General features: G+C 45.4%; 1 pseudogene; it reads left to right on the top strand.

Moving 5' to 3' along the window:
* The first annotated feature begins 1,338 nt into the window (after window positions 1-1,338).
* On the top strand, window positions 1,339-5,654 carry LOC147966090 (uncharacterized; annotated as a pseudogene).
* The last annotated feature ends 2,306 nt before the right edge of the window (window positions 5,655-7,960 follow it).

The following is a 7,960-nucleotide window of genomic DNA, read 5'->3' as shown; positions in this document are numbered from 1 at the left end:
CTCTCTCGTGTCCTTTGTCCTGATTAACCCCTTTAAGCTTCCTAGTGCGATGGCCCTACGACTTAAGTCCTTGCTCTAGGAAATCTCCCGTGTCAACTCCACGACATACATCATACCGTTGAGCAATTGATCACCATATGTCGCCCCGAGTCCCTTGCACCGCATGACATTGTGGGAAATGGAGGACGGTGCGGGAGGAGGGCGATCGATTTGGTGGACTATACCAATTTGAAGGGATTTGGGGTCGGTCTGGTTCGTTGTATCTGGCGTGCCGGACGCATCTGAACCTTATGATATCCGTCCCAGATATGGGCTGGGTTTGAGGGGCGACGGACAACCCAAACGTATGAGGCCGGTTTGAGAGGTGCCGCTGGGTCATCATTTTCAGGACTGGTTACTGACTGGGTCGGCCGCTTGGGTGTAGGGAAAGGAAGGAGTGTTTGACAGGTCCTGCTGTGGGAGCTTTTATAGCATATTTTTTTACTCCCTCTGTCCCATAATATAAGAACGTTTTTGACACTAGTAGAGGTTGAAACTGACTGCTTAACACCTGTTCCAACAACCTACTGCGTCGTGTCCACTTGAGGCGGGAGCGTCGCCTCGCCATCACCGAGATGGACGTGGAAGCCATGATGGTGTGACGCGAACGCTTCGCTCAGGACATCATCGACGAGCGCCAGTTCTACAAGCAAAGGAGGACGAAGAGGGACGCGGGGAGGACGAAGCGAGCCGCCTGTCGGGAGGACAAGCGTTCACGGAAGCAGGCCGCTCAATTGAAATTAAAGCTACGAGAAACATGGGGCTTGGGACTTCGAAGACGAGCAGCATGCTGACGCCTACATTCAGACATCGGAGGAGGACATTACCGAGTCGGAGTCGGAAAGCGACGAGTAGTTGGTCTTTTTTTTATCCGTGTATGCTAGAACTATCCATGTGTCCATTTTTATCAGAAAAAATGGCCGTCAGCGTTGGTGACGAAGCAGGCGGGCGAGGGTGTGTTGTTTGATATGGGAGGTAATAGCACCCCAAGTCCACAAACTTGCACAGAATGTGATGTTTTAGTCCAAAACTTGCAAAATGTTACTGAGGACTCCACAAACTTGACACCCTATGTGATGTTTTGGTCCACAGCCATTCACAGCACGACATGTGGCAGTCCAAGGGGTGGACCGGTCAGCTGTGGCAATTTTGCACAAAGTCCCCTGGCGTTCACTTGATTCAACCCGCAGTACACCCCACCAGAATTAAATGCAATAGGAGTTCACATATCCGTTCGATCTCTCCTGCTGTCCTGTCGGGGGAGACAGTGTGTGTGGCGATTTCTTGATGATGGTTGTCATGGTGCCATCGTCGCCGGAGTTCGCCGGCAGGATTGAGCCACCTCTTTCCTCTCATCTCATCCGGCCGTTCGCCGTCATCCCACCGGACTATGGTGAGCTCCTGTCCCCTCTTCCGCCTCTTCCTTGTTCCTCCCATGCTCTATTTCCTCGTCGTCGGTTTGTCGTCGCCGTCCACATCAGCCCCACCGTGTTTGTGTGTCGCACAGTGGTGTGCTTGTTGGATGCTATTTGTTTTTTCTTATGGCACTAAAGCTAGGGTTTTTGTGTAGTGGGTTTTGGCCGAGTAGATTAGGTTAGGTTTTAGCCTCACAAAGTCTTGGGTTTGGCCTGACAAGTGGTTCCTTCTTTCTCGTTCACATGTTAGCTTGTTAGACATGAGTTGTTCGGTCCTCCATTCATGTGCACCGGAAGCAAATCTGGCAATAGTGGATTGTGTTCATTGCCACCAAATTTAGTTGTCCAATGCTAATGCTTACTTGTGCAATGGTGTTAGTGATGCCACCAGTTGGTTGTGTTCAATGGCAGCAACTTCAGTTAGCCCAAGTCTTGCTTTTTGGACATTTGACTGAATTTTTTCAGTTAACTGTAGTTATCTGAATTTTTTCAGTTAACTGTAGTTATCTGAATTTTTTCAGTTAACTGTAGTTATCTGAATTTTTTCACTGCACTGTAGTTATTCACAATGTTTTTAGTGCACTATAGTTAACTGAACATCTTATTTAACTGAACTTCTGAGCTAACTGAATTTTACTATTAATTTTATACATCATTGTGCAATGCTTACAAATTACACATCTTTGATGCAGTGTGTGATTCAGCAAATGGACAAAGGGTGGACACTTCTTTCTTTACACTTGAACTTGAGCATGGTGGACTTTTCTATGGCCCAATCAGTAATTTGGAGTACTGGAACCCTTCAGTGGAAGTTCTTGATTATGTTGATGCTACCACATTCTCATATTCTTTCCTTGAAGACCACCTAACTTGGTTGGGATATCCAGTGGGTGAGCACATACTTTACTGGTGCTTGCCTAACAAATCAATTGCAGATGGTTTGGTCAGAATTAAATCTGATGATGATGTGCAACACATCATCAGAGCTAGTGTCAATCATAAAGTGCTTGCTATTATGGTTGACCATGCAGATTTCATCAGCAATTTCAGGGTTGAATCCATATGCACATTGCCATCAATTCAGTGCCATGTTGCAATGCACACTGCAAGTGAAGCATCTTTCCACCAGAGTGTAATTTTTGTCAATGAAGATGAGCCATTTTTAGAGTTTCCTGCAACTGGAACAGAACCTGAAAGCTTGGTTATACAAGGTGTAGATCACAATCTGCTTACTGAAGATGGAGCAACAGTAATTGAAGATATAGTTGTTTCTGAATCAGATTTCAGTGACAATGATTATGACATAGATAAGGGGGATGATGATCTTTATGATGACAACATTGACTTTGATGTTGATGAAGAAGCTGAGGAAGAAGAGGATGATGTGGAGGTAGATGACTATTTGCTTGATGATGAAGATCTTAATCTGCCCATTGAGGAAGTAGAGCAGTTGAGGTACAAGTTTACTGCCTTCAATTCAAAGGTGGACATGGTTTCCCCTGCCTTCAAAGTTGGGATGGTCTTTGCTGATGTGAAGGAGCTTAGACTTGCTATTACTGCATATTCTGTTAAGAACAGAGTTCAGATCAAGAAGTTAAAGAATGACAAAGTCACAAAACTAGAATAGAGGCTGTTTGTGAAAGAGGTTGCCCATGGTGGCTAAAAGCTGCGAAGGACAACAGGACAGGTGGATTTGTAATCGAGGCTTACTATGGAGAGCACATTTGTCAGAAGAAATGGAAGATAAGGCAGATGACAGCTAAGTTTCTGTGCCAGTATTTCATAGATGAGTTCAGGGATGACCAGAAAATGTCACTTGGTACATTTTCAAGAAAAATCACCAAGGCATTCAATGTGACCCCTAACAGATGGAAGCTAGCAAGGGCTAGAACTGCAGCCCTGAAAGAGATCCATGGTGATGAAGAACATCAGTTCAGTAGGCTATGGGACTATGGTCATGAGTTAAGGACTACAAACCCTGGCTCTACATTTCTGTTATCAACTGAGCTTAAGAAAGACCCAAAATTTCCAATGGGCAGGAAGTGTCTGAAGACATTGTACTGGTCTTATGATGCATGTAAAAGAGGGTGGTTAAAGGGGTGCAGGCCTATATTTTCATTGATGGATGTCACATGAAAACAAGGTTCAAAGGAGTTTTGCTTAGTGCTGTTGGAATTGATCCAAAATGACTGCATTTTCCCCATTGCAATGTGTTGGGTTGAAGTAGAATGCACAGGATCCTGGGAATGATTTCTGACAACTTTGAGAGATGATTTAAACATCACTAACAGTGCTCCTTTCACAATTATGAGTGACAAGAAAAAGGGATTGATAAATGCTGTGCAGAAAGTGTGGCCAGATGCAGAGCATAGGTTTTGTGTGAGGCATATCTATTAGAATTTCAATGAGAAGCACAAGGGAGAGTTGCTGAAGCAAGACATGTGGGCCATTGCAAGATCACCAAACAAAGTGAAGTGGAGGCAGAACTGTGAGAAAATGGATGTAGATAGTTCAGCTGCATTTCATTGGACTGAAAGACTTGATCCAAAGACTTGGTGTAAAGCATTTTTCAGTGAATTTTCCAAATGTGACATTCTACTGAACAATAATTTTGAAGTGTTTAACAACTATATCCTTGAAGGCAGAGAGATGGCAGTATTGTCAATGCTTGAATATATATTCTACAAAATCATGCAAAGGCTTGTAGCAAACAAAGAGAGGCAATAGAAAAGTGGGCAGGGCAGAGAATATGCCCAAAGATCAAGAAGAATTTAGACAAGAACACTGAATTTGCTGCTAATTGTCATGTTTCAGAAGCTAGCCAACAAAAATTTAGAGTTCAGTCTGGAAATTCTAGCTACTCAGTGGACTTGTGTTTGCATACCTGTGATTGCAGGAGATGGCAGTTATCTGGTGTGCCTTGTGGCCATTCCATAGCATGTTGTAGGGAAGAAAGAATTGACCAAGAGTTAATGGTTCATGACTGCTACACTGTGGAGAACTATATGAAAGCATATGGCTACACACTGGTCCCTCTAAGAGACCCTAAATACTGGGAGGTGCAGCCAGGATACAAGGTTTTTCCACCTGTGTTCACTAAACAGCTGGGCAGGCCAAAGAAAAACAGGAAAAAAACACCTAAAGAGAAAATCAAACATGGTGTGAGATATTTGAACAAGAAAGGTGTTACAATGCATTGCTCCATATGTGGCAAAGCTGACACAACATAAAGGGCCACTACAAATGGTAGGAAGCACTTGTTGAAGAAGGGGTAGAGCTGGTGGATGAAAATTATGATGATCCAACTTTTCTGCAGGTATGTTTCACTTGTAACTAATAAAGTTTGACTTGTAACTAAAGAATGTTTCAGTTTTAACTAAATAATATGAGCTTCTTCTTTGCAGAACGTATACCCTACCAGGCCAGATCCTAGGTTAGATCCTAGTGAGTCACCCACCAGCATGGTCTTCAATATGGCTACCAAAGATAGAGCTAGAAGAGCTCAACAAAGAGTTCATGGCCCATTGCCACAGCAGTCTTTGTTTGTTGCTGCTGCTGGTGCTGCAATACCACAGCCAAGGGTCACTACAAAGATGAACATTGCTAGACAGACAAGGGCAAGAACCATAGCTAACAGAGGAGAACGATCTGAAGCTACTGGCAGAGGAAGAGGAAGGAAAAGGAGACAAAGAGGAGAAGGAAATCCAGCAGCAAGGAGAGGAACAGGAGCAAATGCAAATCCAGTGCTTGGCAGAGGAGCAAATGCAGTGCTTGGAAGAGGAGCAAATCTAGTGCTTGGCAAAGGAGCAAATGCAGTGCTGGGCAGAGGAGCAAATCCAGTGCTTGGCAGAGGAGCAAATCCAGTGCTTGGAAGAGGAGCAAATCCAGTGCTTGGAAGAGGAGCAAATGCAGATGCAGTTCTAGCAAGAGGAGGCAGAAATGTGCATGCTTGGAGAGGCAGTGGAGGGAATTCAGATGCATGTAGAGGCAGGGGAGGAAGAAATGCAGGTGCAGGTACAGAAAGAGGAGCAATCCCAGGTGAGAAGGCATGGTGGCTGATGTTTGGAGAAGATATTAGCAACAGCCTAATTCCTGGTGGCAGTTCAGACTGTCACTTTTTTTGTTAAGGCCTGAAGCAATGTAAAACATTGAGTGGCCTTTTTGGATGCAGAAAGGAGCATCCAGTGCCTCATTATTTGATGGCTAACAGTGGCATTAAGTGCCCTTTTTGTAACTAAAAACTGTGATGGTAAACATGTGGCATTAGCTGGGTTTTAATGCTTTCCAAAATTCAGTTAACTTCTGTCATTTAGCAAAGTTCAGTTTAATTCAGTTAAGGCTGTCCAAAATTCAGTTAAGTTCTGTCAATTTTCAAAGTTCAGTTTAATTCAGTTCATTATGTCCAAAATTCAGTTAAGTATGTCAGTTTGCAAAGTATTTGCTGCCACTGTTACAGCAAACTGAATGTACTTAGCTGCAATTATTTGGCCTGCAGATAACTGAATTTTGTTTAAGGTAAAAAAACAAAAAATGTTCGGCCTGGGTCTCGAACCCAGGACCGTGGTTTGGTAAGCTAGGAGCAATGCCAGTGGAGTAGTAGTCGTGGTCTAGTGTATTTGCTGCCACTGTTATACTAATACTGATTTTTATGACGGGCCGACAATTTAGTTTTCACACCTGTCTTAAAGACGGCAACCCACCGCTCTCATCGCCCACTACCACTCCCCACTTCCCTCGTCTCCTCGTTTCTTGCGCTACCCACTTCCATCTCATCGCCACACCCGAAAACCCTCGCCGAGGTCGAAGCCACCGCCGACGCCATGGACGGCAGCCTCGGATGGTAGAGGGCCGTCGAAGATCTGGCCGGTGACGACCAGGCGGCGCGGGCGGAGCTGCAGGAGATCGTGCGCTGGTTCCCGAGCATCCAGATGATGAGGAACCACGCGCGCGGCCTCATCAAGGCAATGACGGATGACGAGAAGCGTCGCTCCATGCCCAGCGGCAATTTTGGCGTCGTCAGCGTCCATCCGGCGAAGATCCTGCAGTTCGCCATGGGGGGGACGTGGTCGGATGATCCGGACCAGCGCGCACGCTGGTGGATGTACCGGTCCGCCAGGGCGCCGCCGCAGCAGCCGGATCCAAACCATGTCGCCTCCAGGGTGGAGCGCGTGCGGGAGGTCGTCCTTGTCGTCCCCGCGCCAATCAACAGGGCATATTGGGACAGGTTCTAGCCTAAGCTCCTCCTTCCCGACGACGTCTCCGACGCGGATTCGTCGTGGAACTCTGAGCACAAGCACCTCACCTCCGACGCGGACTCTGGCTACGACCCGGAGACCGAGTCGTCTGAAGAGTGGGAGGTGGACGTCATAGTCCTCTCTGACGACGAGCCGGATTCGCCGTCCGACTCTGAGCACGAGCACCTCACCTCCGACGCGGACTCTGGCAACGACCCAGAGACCGGGTCGTCTGAAGAGTGGGAGGTGGACGTCATCGTCCTCTTTGACGACGAGCCGGATGAGGTGCAGATGGCACCACGGGCTGTGCACCTCCCCATCGACGTGGATGCGCTGCCGGATGTTCCTGACCTCGTCGTCGTCAAGCAAGAGGAGGCGGACGAGGCGGACAAGGTGCCTGTGCGGGAAGACGAGGCAGACGGCAGGAAGGGGGAGAAGAATGCAAGCAACAAGAGTCCTGCAGATGGGGTGGTGCGGCGCTCGGAGAGGCTGAAGATGTTGAAGAAGAATTGAAGCAGAAGCCTTGAAGAAGATGTGATGCAGCTAAAGAAGAAGACTTTAGGTATGCTGATATAGTAGTGCAGCATATAAGTTAAGTATTTCGGCAATGTTGTTTAGGTGTGCTCATATATGCAGAGCATATAAGTTATTTTATGATGCTATGGTGTTGTTAAGTATGATGGTGAACTAATGTGTTAAACTAAGATGTTTAACTATGATGGTATGGTCAGTTATGCTAAACTAAGGTATGAATGTTGCTGTTTAGGTGTTGAAGTATCCAATGTTGTAGTTAGTTAGTTATGAATATTGTTGTCAGTTAACAATTTGAATGTCTGCATGTGGTGTACTGATGCATGACATCCCATGACTAGGGTCCATATGCAACAATTTGTTGCAACCAACTCTTTCCCAAAATAGAAGGGACCCCAAATGCATGTAGTAGGTACATATGCACATATTCAGTTAAACATTCAGAACTCTAAAAAATTCAGTTAACTGAAATTTTGTGCACTCAGATAACAAATTTAGTTTTCTTCTGGCTTTTATAACAGATTTGAGTTAGCTTAGTGCACTCAGATGACAAAACTCAGTACTGTTAACTATGACCAAATTCAGTTAACTCCCAAAATTCAGTTAACTGTCAAAGTATAGGTAACTGTCAATAATAAGACACTTCAATTAAATAAAAGTACTTAAATTGAAGTACATACTTCAGTACACAAATTAGACAAATTACTGAATACAAATAAGTCTGGAACTTCAAGTGCAAGG

The sequence above is a fragment of the Triticum urartu genome, chromosome 6A, assembly GCF_056163025.1.
Source record: "Triticum urartu cultivar PI428250 chromosome 6A, HENAU_Tu73, whole genome shotgun sequence".
In the NCBI taxonomy this organism is placed as follows: Eukaryota; Viridiplantae; Streptophyta; class Magnoliopsida; order Poales; family Poaceae; genus Triticum; species Triticum urartu.
This window is presented reverse-complemented; position numbering and strand designations above follow the sequence as displayed.